Here is a 13,858-nt window from a genome sequence, read left to right on the forward strand (position 1 = left end):
TTGGAAGATCTGGCAAGATAGGAAATCAATTTCAATATGGCAACAATGAGCTGGAGTGAGTGGTAAATATCTGTTTTAAATAGGATGTCCTCTTTAATTCACTGCCTCCATACTCCCTCGGAGAAGGCACTGGCGACCCACTCCAGTACTCTTGCCTGGAACATCCCGTGGATGGAGGAGCCTGGTAGGCTGCAGTCCATGGGATCGCTAAGAGTCAGACACGACTGAGCGACTTCACTTTCACTTCTCACTTTCATGCATTGGAGAAGGAAATGGCAACCCACTTCAGTGTTCTTGCCTGGAGAATCCCAGGGACGGCGGAGCCTGGTGGGCTGCCGTCTATGGGGTCGCACAGAGTCGGACACGACTGAAGCGACTTAGCAGCATACTCCCTACTTGTCCTCTAACCAGCCTGCTTCATCATTTATGTTACCTGCCTGATTAAGAATCCCTGCTTTCAAGAATAACTCTACTGCTTTCAATATTTCTCCAAAATGGGCCTGTAAGGATGAAGTTTTGCAGAGAAATAGAATGTCTTAAAATTTCATTTGGTCACAGTAATTAGTCATTTGCCTCTTTTCAACAGAATCAGTCCTACAACTAACAAAGATCTTGTAAATAGGGAATCACCACAGGAAATCAACATTATTTCAGGGTGAGGAGGAGAAAAAAAGTAAAGAACCCATACATTTGAAATGTTTTTTCCACAAAAATGTTCCTGGTATTTTACAAATGAAGGAATAGAAAAGGGGTGTTTGTTATTTAAATTTTCCCATAATGAGTTTCTCTTCAAATTTCTAGTGGTGAGAATTCAAAACTTATGCCCCTAGTTCCATATCTTATCCTATTGTTTTTTTTAATATTCACCCATTTCCACTCCCTTTATTCATAATACTACTTCAAATACCAAAGCTCATCAAAATATATTCTGTATCTTCTCAATGAGGCTGAATATTCTTCCATTTTATGAAGCATTACTATTCATTGGATTTATCTGCCACTTATCAGTGGTTCAAATTAGCTCTGGACATGGTATTTTGGTAATGCCTTCTTCCCATTGATACTGTGGTGTATCGTAATTGTAAATTGGAGACTTTACTGAAAAATCAATCAGGGAGCAAATTTATTTTTAGGTATATGTGTTATCATGACACTTTATATGAATTAATTTAAAACAGACCAATTAAGTAACTTTAAGATGGCAATGCAGAAAGCCAAAGAGAAACTTGGAAACACACCATATTTTTCCTCTTCAACCCCAGAATAAACTGCTTTCTTACCAATATACTGTTAAGTTGTTTTCAGGTCACAATTTAACTCATGGCATAAAACAACTCCCAATCTAAATCAAGCTTATGCTTCTAGATAATTATCTGTGACTAAATTTTTTAAAATACCCTCAAAACCAATGAAATCATAATGTTCATTTAGGAAATAAATTCAAGTAAATATTAAGTATGGATATTTCAAAATGGAAATATTTTATATGATTCTATATACCTTCTTAGGGGTATGTATGTGTGAGAGAGAGATCATTACATATTACATAAGTTCAGCAGATAGGTCCTCTGAATTGTGAACTCCATGCTGTGTGGACACTGAGAAACTGGTTTCCTAGGCAGTGCTCACTAAATACTTGGAAGACAGTGGGATTTCCTTCTACCTTATTGTACTGTGTACTATGCATTTTTTCCCAGAGACCTTATTAATTCAAATTTGTTTCAAAGTAAGAAGTGGTGTCTAGTTTATGAATTTTCTACTGAAAGAAATGGATATTTGAACAAGTTTATTAAATATATTAAAATATAGTTATAGAAGTCAATTTCAAAACTAGTTCCATCACCTTCATGTATCACAGCCTTGTTGTGGTGAAGGAGTATGAGTAACTCAATGAAGCTATGAGCCATGCTGTGCAGGGACACCCAAGATGGACGGGTCATAGTGAAGAGTTCTGACAAAATGTGGTCCACTGGAGTAGGAAATCGTAACCTACTTCAGTATTCTTGCCATGAGAACCCCATGAACAGTATGAAAAGGAAAACAGATATGAAAATGAGACCCCACCCCCAGGTCAGAAACTGTCCAATATGCTAATGGGGGAAAGCAAAGGGCAATTAAGAACAGCTCCAGATAGAATGAAGCAGCTGGGCCAAAGCAGAAATGACATTCAGTTGTGAATGTGTCTGGTGGTGAAAGTAAAGTCTGACCCAGTAAAGAATAATATTGCATGTTAGGAATAAATTAAGAATAAGTTAAGGATAATATTGCATGCTATGGAATGTTAGGTTCATGAATCAAGGTAAATTGAATGTGGTCAAACAGGAGATGGCAAGAGTGAACATCCACATCTTAGGAATCAGTGAACCAATTGGATGGAAATAGGAGACTCAAATGATCATACCTACTGCTATGGGCAAGAATCCCTTCAAAGAAATGGAGTAGACCTTGTAGTCAACAAGAGTCTGAAATGTAGTACTTTGGTGCAGCCTCAAAAATGACAGAATGATCTTGGTTCATTTCCAAAACAAACTATTCAGTATCACAGCAATCGAAGTCTATGCCCTAATCACTAATGCTAAAGAAGCTGAAATGAATGGCTCTATGAAGACCTAAAACACCTTCTACAATTAACACCAAAAAAGATGTTCTTTTAATCATAGGGGATTATAATGCAAAAGTAGGAAGTCAGAAGATATCCGGAATAATAGGCAAGTTTGGGCAAAGGCTAACAGCATTTTTTGAAGAGAATATGCTGGTCATAGCAAATACCCTTTTCAAACAAACATATTACTCTACACATGGACATCACAAAATGGTCAAAAACAAAATCAGATTAACTATGTTGTTTGCAGCCAAAGATGAAGGAGCTCTATACAGTCAGCAAAAACAAGACCTGGAGCTGACTGTGGCTCAAATCATGAGCTCCTTATTGCAAAATTAAGGCTTAAATTGAAGGAAGTAGGGAAAACCACTGGGCCATTCAGGTGTGACCTAAATCAAATCCCTTATAAGTATACAGTGGAGGTGACAAATAGATTCAAAGGGTTAAATCTGGTAAACAGAGTGCTTTGAAGAACTATGGACGAAGGTTCATAATGTTATACAGAAAGCCACGACCAAAACCATCCCACAGAAAAAGAAATGCAAAAAGGCAAAGTGGTTGTCTGAGGAGGTTTTACAAGTAACTTTGGAAAGAAGAGAATCAAAATGCAATGGAGAAAGGGAAATATATACTGAACTGAATGCAAAGTTCCAAAGGATAGCAATGAAAGATAAGAAAGCTTTCTTAAGTGAACAATGCAAAGAAAGAGAGGAAAAGAATAGAATGGGAAATACTAGAGATCTTGTCAAGAAAATTGGAGATATCAAGGAAATATTTCATGCGAGGATGGGGACGATAGAGGATAGAAACATAAGGACCTAACAAAAGCAGAAGAGATTGAAGAAGAGATGGCAAGAATACACAGAGGAGGTATACAAAAAAGGTCTTAATGACCCTGATAACCACAACGGACATCTTGGAGTATGAACTCAAGTGGGCATTAGGAAGCATTACTATGAACAAAGTTAGAGAAGGTGAGCTATTTTAAATCCTAAAAAATGATGCTGTTAAAGTGCTGCACTCAATATATCAGTAAATTTGGAAAACTTAACAGTGGCTACAGGACTGGAAAAGGACAGTTTTCATTCCAATCCCAAAGAAGGACAATGCCAAAGAATGTTCAAACTACTGCATAATTGTGCTCATTTCTCACACTAGCAAGGTTATGCTCAAAATTGTTGAAGCTAGGCTTCAGCAGCGCATGAACCAAGAACTTCCAGATGTACAAGCTGGATTTAGAAAAGGCAGAGGAACCAGAGGTCAAATTGCCAGCATTTGTTGGCTCATGGAGAAAGCAAGAGAGTTCCATAAAAAAACATCTACCTCTGCTTCAGTGACTACCCTAACACCTTTGACTATGTGGATCACAACAAACTGGAAAATTTTTAAAGAGATAGATATTCCAGACCACCTTACCTATCTCTGGAGAAACCTGTATGCAGGTCAAGAAGCAAAAGTTAGAACCAGACATGGAACAATGGACTGGTTCAAAATTGGGAAAAGGAGTACAACGATGCTGTATGTTGTCACCCTGTTTATTTAGCATCTATGCACAGTACATCATGCAAAATGTTGAGCTGGATGGATCACAAGCTGGAATCCAGATTGCCAGATATGCATATGATACCTCAGATATGCATATGATACCACTCTAGTGGCAGAAAGTGAAGAGGAATTAAAGAGCCTCTTGATGATGGTGGAAGAGGAGAATGAAAAATTTGACTTAAAATTCAGCATTCAAAGAATTAACATCATGGCATCTGGTAGTATAACTTTATGTCAAATAAAAGGGGAAAAAGTAGAAGCAGTGATAGATTTTATTTTCTTGTCCTCCAAAATCTCTATGGACTGTGGTTGCAGCCATGAAATCAAAAGATACTTGCTCTTTGGAAGGAAACCTTTGATAAGCCTCGGCAGCATATTAAAAAGCAGAGACATCACTTGGCCAACAAGGCCCATATAGTCAAATCTATGGTTTTTCCAGGAGTCATGTATGGATGTGAGAGTTGGACCATAAAGAAGGCTGAGTACCGAAAAACTGATGCTTTCGAATTGTGGTGCTGGAGAAGACTCTTAAGAGTCCCTTGGACAGCCAGGAGATCAAACTAGTCAATCCTAAAGAAATCAACCCTGAATATTCATTGGAAGGACTGAAGCTGAAGCTCTAATACTTTGGCTGCCTGATGTGAAACCTGACTCATTGGAAAAGACCCTGATGCTGGGAAAGACTGAAGCCAAAAGGAGAAAGGACAACAGAGATGAGATGGCTAGATAGCATCACTGACTCAATGGACATGAATTTGATCAAACTCTGGGAGATAATGGAGGACAGTGGGCCTGGCATGCTGCAGTCCATGGGTTCATGAGTTGGACAGGACTGAGCAGCTGAACAACAACAGCATAATTACCATATGTGTATTATGACAACTTTTGTGTTTTCAACGAGAATTTTCATAAGTTTAAATAGAAAATTCACCCTTATTCACCTTGAGATTTTAACTATTGCTCTTTATTAATAATCCATTTCACTTCCAATTTTTAACTTACTGCCCATTGGTTAATTTTTCATTCTGCCACACACATATTATGTACAATTTTATCATATAGTTAGTAAAATTAAAGTTTCATTTAACTTACATAAAAGTTTACTTATTGTCTATTATTTCAGATTTGTCCTTGATTTATGCATTTATTATTCAGACTTCAATGTTGCACTTCAGTTATATACCAGTAAAAAATTAAAAGTTGAAAAATACTGAAGTAAGAATATTTACTCTGTTGCTAAGTAAAAATGGTTTGGTCCTAAAGTAGATGTTTAAGTAGGTAAAGTAGGGTAGGACCAGGGAGAAAATTCATTCTATCAATAGACCATCCCTAGCACATTGAGTTCTTTATTAGGCAGGCTGAGAATCATTCCAATTTGTTAGAAGAAGCCCAGTTTTGACTATTGGCATTGCCTGTCTCTAGATACTTGCTACATTACATTGAGCTTTTACTATTGTGTCATTGGGTTTATTGCATTATTTTCCTGCACACGACAATTCCACTGGGGTAAAGTGATTAGAAAGTCCTTTTTGAACCAGTTGTTTCTGTGAAGAAAGAATTCTCACAGATAACAGTATAAATACAAGATGATTGGCTGGATCAATATTCAATATTGGTTTCCAGTGGGTGCTTATAAAATTTAGATGGTGGTTCAATAAAACGTTAATTCCTAAAATTAACATCTGCCTAGACATTTTTAAGGGTTATGGAGCTCCTTTATGTCCTAGTTAATCCATTTCTTCCCATCATTCTCTAAACACTTCACCGTTACTTTCAGATCATATGTTCTGTCTCACCCCATTGTGTTCATAACTCATTGCAAGCTTGCTCCCCAGGTACCACTGCTCTGAAACTTGCTTACTCAAATACTTCAAATCACATTTTTTAAAATTTAACACAGATTCTCTGCAAAATCCTTCTTTGGGTTCTGTGACCCTATTCTGCCTTGGCTTTCCTGCTACATCTCTGACCAGTCTTCACAGTCTCTCACTAGGTCCTTTTCCTCAGTTTGCACACTTAAATGTAGCAATTCTTCAAGATTTTGCTATGTATCTTCTCTTGGCCCACAGTGGTTTCACTGTCCCCCACTGACTCAAATTCCATAGGTATATGGATGAATTTCAGCCTTACATCTAGTGTTATTCAAATCCCGGGTTTAGATTTTAAGTTTTATATTGAGTACAGGGAAATCTGAATTCCACAGACAAGATATCCATCATGATACTCATTTTCTCTACCACCTTCTTTCTTGCTTTCTCTTTCTGATAAATGTCATCATTTTCAAAAATTTCTGCAGTAACTATTAATGACATTCACCAATATTTGTTTCTCTACTCTTCTCGGTATACAAGAGGATGACACTTCTACAGTCTTTTAAAGTTAGGCATGGTCATGTGGCATAGTGAAAAAAAAGCCTTTGTTGCTCTGAGCCATTGAAATGTGGGGAGTGTTATTAAAATGTAACTAGTCCACTGACTGCTATAGAATTTCTCACATATGAAATCTCATGTCGCTGCATTAATCAGGAATAAATATAGGTGTCTATACCCAAAAAACTAAAATGTAAATGACAGAATGATACTATTACCTTTGTTTCTGTGACAGGTGAAAAGCGTCCAGAAGCAAGCATCCTTGAGCTACCCAGCAATCACCAGTGACTTGGGCTCCTGCTGTCCGGCTCTTCCTCAGCAGGGGCATCCTCTGCAGCACATAGCTTCCACGTCACGGCACGTGATGGTTGGTGGTGCTGTAACAATCCCATCCACGTCTCAGCACCTGGAAAAAGGAAATGGGAGAAGGAAACATTTCTCTTTTAATGAGAATTTCTATAAATTGCATTTATGCCTCAGGCTCAAGTTTAATCCCATAGCCACATTCAGCTATGAAATCCCTAAAATATAATCTTTTAGCTTAATGGCCTTGTGCTCAGCTAAAATTCTGGGCAATGTTATTAAATACAAAAGAGAGAATTAATATTGAAAGGTAATCACGAGTCTCAGCCACAGTTATGCTTGACTTTGACATTTACCTCATCCTTCACATCATAAAATTTCTTTCTAAAGGCCCCTCAATTCTGATTGATGTTATTCACCCAAATGATTATACAAATGGTTTTCACTAGGACTATTACAATCATTGATGATTGCTTTTCCTCCATCTTCTTTCTACTTTCCTTTGAAATTTCTCAATGAATAATAATTCAGGCACCCTTACGAGTTCTTATTCTGTATAATCACTATTTTATTAATCCTTAACTCTGTCATTATACATTTACCAATGATCTCCCCATTAACAAAAATGGAGTTTAAATTTTTTAGCATGAGACTCAGGATCTTTCATTGTAAATGTGGTCGTAATATACATTTATACCATCATTTCCCACCATGGGATGTACATTCACATATATTCCTCCTTTATACCATCACTCTTTCTACTTCCTGGGGTAAACAGAGTCCTATCTCACCATTGCTAATTATTGCTGCTCTCATCTTTCAATCACCAGTTGAAAAATCACTTCCTTTGTGAAGACTTTTCATACACCCCCAGAGGATTCACACTGTTCTTTCTCCCTTTTTCTACCAGAATTTTATTTACATTTCTTTTCAGTACTCAGACTTATATTCATGTATGTATTTATTTCCTCCATCAAATCATAAGATCTTTGAATGTAAGGAATGTCTTTCTTAATTTTGTGCCTTTAAGTTCCATACACATAATAGATATTCAGGAAATGATTTTTAATGAGTATTTTTATGAAACTCTGTGCAACAGAGACAATATCATATTCATGTAATAAATATTAGACTTTCCAGTTGACGCTAGTGGTAAAGAACCCGCCTACCAGTGCAGGAGATGCAAGTTTGATCCCTGGGTTGGGGAAGGTCCCCTGGAGGAGGGCATGGAACCCACTCCTGTATTCTTGCCTGGAGAATCCCATGGACAGAGGAGTCTGGCGGGTTACGATCCATAGGGTCGCAAAGAGTCAGACATGACTGAAGCAACTTAGCACACATGCACACAATAAATATTAAGACATGAATATACATGATGTCTCTTTTAGCTCTCATGTGGAAACATCAGCTCTAAATCAGGTGCCCAACTTCTTTCTACACCTGTCATCATTTATCTTAAATATCTTTCATGCCCTAATTGAGAGTCCTAATCAGAGTAAATGAAACAATATTGTCTTATTAACTGCTTTATTTAGAATACAAAGAAGCCTGATTGCTGCCTAATCAGCTAGATTAACACCTAATAAAAAGTATTTCCCTAACGGATCCTTATAAGCACTGATTTTTATTCCTCTCTACATTAAATCAATGAGCAGCTTCTTCTTAGAAAACCTAGGCTCATTTAGATGGTCTCTTACCATTTTCAAAATAAGATAGCAGTAGTGCTGTCAAGAAATAAAAATAATATCTGTCATAGATTTGGTTGGTTACTGTAGACAGATATATACTGTACTTGTATTAATGTAAAAGCAAAATTGTGAAGTCTCTCAGTCATGTCTGACTCTTTGCGACCTCATGGACTATAGCCTGCTAGGCTCCTCTGTCCATGGGATTTTCCAGGCAGAAAGAGTAGGTTGCCATTTCCTTCTCCAGAGGATCGTCCCAACCCAGGGATCAAACCTGGGTCACCTATATTGCAGGCAGACTCTTTATTGTTAATGAGTCCAAATTCATGGACTAGTGACTTATTCAAAATAAATTCTGTTAATTTTTACTTTAAAAGGATCTTACATCCTCTACATAGAAAACCCTAAAGACTCCACCAGAAAATTACTAGAGATAATCAATGAATATAGTAAAGTTTCAGGATATAAATCAACACACAGAAATCCCTTGCATTCCTATACACTAACAATGAGAAAACAGAAAGAGAAATTAAGGAAACAATTCCATTCACCATCGCATCGAAAAGAATAAAATACTTAGGAATATATCTACCTAAAGAAACAAAAGACCTATATATAGAAAACTATAAAACGCTGGTGAAAGAAATCAAAGAGGACACAAATAGATGGAGAAATATACCATGTTCGTGGATTGGAAGAATCAATATAGTGAAAATGAGTATACTACCGAAAGCAATCTATAGATTCAATGCAAACCCTATCAAGCTACCAATGGTATTTTTCAGAGAACTAGGACAAATAATTTCACAGTTTGTATGGAAATACAAAAAAACCTCGAATAGCCAAAGCAATCTTGAGAAAAAAGAATGGAACTGGAGAAATCAACCTGCCTGACTTCAGGCTCTACTACAAAGCCACAGTCATCAAGACAGTATGGTACTGGCACAAAGACAGAAATATAGATCAATGGAACAAAATAAAAGGCCCAAAGATAAATCCATGCACCTATGGACACCTTATCTTTGACAAAGGAGGTAAAAATATACAATGGAGAAAAGGCAATCTCTTTAACAAGTGGTGCTGGGAAAACTGGTCAACCACTTGTAAAAGAATGAAACTAAAACACTTTCTAACACCATGCTAATACCATACACAAAAATAAACTCAAAATGGATTAAAGATCTAAACATGACACCAGAAACTATAAAACTCCTAGAGGAAAACATAGGCAAAACACTCTCTGACATAAACCACAGCAGGATCCTCTATGACCCACCTCCCAGAATATTGGAAATAAAAGCAAAAATAAACAAATGGGACCTAATTAAAATTAAAAGCTTCTGCACAACAAAGGAAACTATAAGCAAGGTGAAAAGACAGCCTTCAGAATGGGAGAAAATAATAGCAAACGAAGCAATGGACAGAGAATTAATCTCAAAAATATAAAAGCAGCTCCTGCAGCTCAATTCCAGAAAAATAAACGACCCAGTCAAAAAGTGGGCCAAAGAACTAAACAGACATTTCCCCAAAAAAGACATACAGATGGCTAACAAACACAGGAAAAGATACTCAACATCACTCATTATCAGAGAAACGTAAATCAAAACCACAATGAGGTACCATTTCACGCCAGTCAGAATGGCTGCTATCCAAAAGTCTACAAGCAATAAATGCTGGAGAGGATGTGGAGAAAAGGGGACCCTCTTACACTGTTGGTGGGAATGCAAACTAGTACAGCCTCTATGGAGAACAGTGTGGCAGAAAGAAAAACACCAATACAGTATACTAACGCATATATATGGAATTTAGTAAATTGGTAAAGATAACCCTGTATGCGAGACAGCAAAAGAGACACAGGTGTATAGACCTGTATTTTGGACTCTATGGGAGAGGGCGAGGGCTGGATGATATGGGAGAATGGCATTGAAGCATGTAAATTATCATATGTGAGATGAATTGCCAGTCCAGGTTCGATGCATGATACAGGGTGCTCGGGGCTGGTGCACCAGGATGACCCAGAGGGATGGGATGGGGAGGGACGTGGGAGGGGGGTTCTGGAAGGGGAAATCATGTACACCCATGGTGGATTCATGTCAATGTATGGCAAAACCAATACAATATTGTAAAGTAAAACATAGATAAATAAATATTTTTTTAAAAAAGGATCTTACAAACATCATATTTTAATGCATATATATGGAATCTAGAAAAATAGTACTGATGAATTTATTTGCAGAGCAGGAACATAGACATAGAGAATGGACGTGTGGACACAGTGGGGAAAGGAGATGGTGGGACGAATTAAGAAAGTAGCATTGATGTATATACAGTACTGTGTGTAAAATAGATAGCTAGGGGGAAGCTGCTGCACAGCACAAGGAGCTTAACCAGGTGCTCTGTGATGACCTAGAGGAGTGGGATGAGGGGAGAAGGAAGAAGGTGATATATGAATACATATAGCTGATTCATGTTGTACAGCAGCAACTAACACAACATTGTAAAGCAATTATATTCCAATTAAAAAACTAAATTAAAAAATATAAAATAAATTTCTAGATTAAAAAAAAAAAAAGTGGGTGCATGATTGCATGTACAGATAGAGGGGTTCTTTTAGTATCTCCTTTCCTTGGGCTGCTACTGCTACTGCTAAGTTGCTTCAGTCGTGTCCGACTCTGTGCGACCCCATAGACGGCAGCCCACCAGGCTCCCTCATCCCTGGGATTCTCCAGGCAAGAATACTGGAGTGGGTTGCCATTTCCTTCTCCAGTGCATGAAAGGGAAAAGTGAAAGTGAAGTTGCTCAGTCGTGTCCGACTCTTAGCGACCCCATGGACTGTAGCCTACCAGGCTCCTCCGTCCATGGAATTTTCCAGGCAAGAGTACTGGAGTGGGGTGCCATTGTCTTCTCCGTTCTTTGGGCTACTACTAGGAATTATCACTACTCCAGGCTTTGGGGGTGAGTCCTGTATAGCCACAATTCACGTAGTGACATCAAGAGTGCTGTAACTCTTCTAGATCCTGAGAGAATATGGCCAAACAAGCCAAGAAAGAATTGCCAAGAGAGTTACATAAAAATGGAATGAAAGCTTGATTAATCTGTGCCTTTAGTCTGCCAATACTCTGGACTTTTCAACATGGGCACAGGCAAATTCTTTCTATTGTTTAAGCCAGTTTGATTTGGCTTCCAAATTAATGAATTACCTGAATCAGAGGCCCAGGGTCACAAAGACCTGTTCATCTCTGTAATCTCAATTACATATTTTTCAAGCACTATAAAGGGGAAATCATATGCTTTTAAAACATAATTTAAGTGATATTTCTTAAAAAAGTAAATTCACGAGTGGCAATAAACATTGCTTAAATCTTGGTATGTGGAAACATTTAAAGGTGAACACTATTGAAAAACTTGTGTACACTCCAGCAGAGAGGCAGTGATTGGAAATAAAGTATCTTGAATTTAAGTGGCCTACAAAAACTACCCTCTTTGACTACTTGGCTGACTACTACTGATTCAGCTTTCTCAGTCCAAAGAATCTGAGAAAATTATGATTGCAAAAGATGCATTTTCTTTTCACAGCTATTGTTTTCATATTGATATCACAAACTGTGTTTTCCAGAAACACTAAAGTATGAGTTTATTTCTCACTAATAATTTGTTAAAGGTTGAATAATTAGCATTTACTAAAAAATAAAACTACAGCAAGTTATTTTATTTACCTTTCTGGAAACATCGCTTCTGTATAATACACTAAGAGTATGCTTCAAAAATTATCTTATAAATGAAAGGTCAGCATAGTGAAGCATAACATCTAATAACCATGTCACAGAAAAAGAAGCATTTTATTTACATACTTTATCCTTGGGTTGAATTATTCTGAGGTTCTAAACAATAATATGAACTTTATTTGTCACCAAAGAAAATGGCAAAGATAGTAAAAGAAGTGATTCAAACATTTCCAAGTTCTATTAATAAATTATACTCTTTGCTGAAAGAATATTAAATTTAAATACTGAGTTACTCTAAAATACTTAAGAAAAATAAATAACTATAGTTAATAGTATTGCATTATTTCAAATACAGCATTCTTGAAAGTCCCTGAGAGTAGATTTTAAGTATTATTACCACACATACACACAGAAGTTAAGTATGTGAGGTGATGGATGTGCTAATTATCTTGACTTTGAAAATCATTCCAAAATGTGTATGTATGTCAATCATCACGTTGCACATTTCAAATATATATATATATATATATAAAGTTAGAAAAAAGAATCCATATTCACCTTCTTTATCTGGTTCTTGAGAACCAGAGGTCATTAATTTATTTGCTTTGTGTGCATGTGAATATATGTTGTAATCATAAGTCACTGTTTCTTTGCTAGGGCTACCATAACAAAATACCACAGATGGAAGGGCATAAATAACAGAAATTTACTTTCTCCCACAAACAGGAGGTTGGAGTTCAAGATCAATGTGCCAGCAGGGCTGGATTATACTGAGGCCTCACTCCTTGGCTTCCAGATGGCTGCCCTTTCATTGCCTCACCACATATCTGGCCCTCTGTTCATAAGCATTCCCGGTGACTCTTCCTCTTGTTACAAGGACCCTAGATATACTTAATTAGATCTACCCTAACAGCCTCATTTTAACTTAACCACGTTTCAAAAGTCTTCACATATCCTTATATTCTGAGGTACTGGAGATGGAGACTTCAACATATGAATTTGGTAGGGGGTGTAATTCAGCTATGATAGCCACTTTTCTTTCTTTTTAGATACAGATTGTTTGGATATAAAATTACATTTTCATACTTCTCATTCTTTATTAGTTGTTACAACAGAGCAGGGAGTTGTATCCTAATGTATGATCCTGCCAGGAAGAAAATGTCTGACATAGAGAAAGCATTTAGTCAATATTTGCTGAATAAATAAATGAATAAGTGGATCTAAAACATAGATATGGGCTTCCCAGGTGGCACAGTGGTAAAGAATCTGCCTGCAATGCAGGAGATGCAAGAGACACGGGTTCCGTCCCTGGATCAGGGAGATCACCTGGGGGGGGAAGTGGCAACCCACTCCAGTATTCTTGCCTGGACCAACTCATGGATAGAGGAGCCTGGCAGGCTACAGTCCGTGGGGTCGCGAAGAGTTGGACGTGACTGAGCATGCACATGCAACACATAGATATATTTAGTAAATGAGTATGTACATGTTCCACAGGCTCCTCAAATGCAACCTCACCAAAATCACACTCGTCCCCTTCCTCTCACAATCCTTTCCTCACCAATCACTGCTCCTGTCAGAGCCATTAACCTTTCTCTTTCCTTTCCTCTCCCTGCCAGTCAGTCATCAACT

At 37.4% G+C, this 13,858-nt stretch overlaps 1 long non-coding RNA gene across 3 annotated transcripts in view; it reads right to left on the reverse strand.

The window, feature by feature from the left end:
• LOC145541470 (uncharacterized) overlaps positions 1-13,858 on the reverse strand; it is a 499,277-nt gene that overhangs the window by 253,778 nt on the left and 231,641 nt on the right. For all 3 annotated transcript variants that reach the window (XR_014079040.1, XR_014079041.1, XR_014079042.1), the window contains one exon: positions 6,735-6,922. This is a non-coding gene — a long non-coding RNA (uncharacterized LOC145541470). The remainder of the gene's footprint in view (positions 1-6,734; positions 6,923-13,858) is intronic.

Source organism: Giraffa tippelskirchi, chromosome 3, assembly GCF_054371585.1.
Source record: "Giraffa tippelskirchi isolate mGirTip1 chromosome 3, T2T-mGirTip1v1.2.pri, whole genome shotgun sequence".
Lineage (NCBI taxonomy): Eukaryota > Metazoa > Chordata > Mammalia > Artiodactyla > Giraffidae > Giraffa > Giraffa tippelskirchi.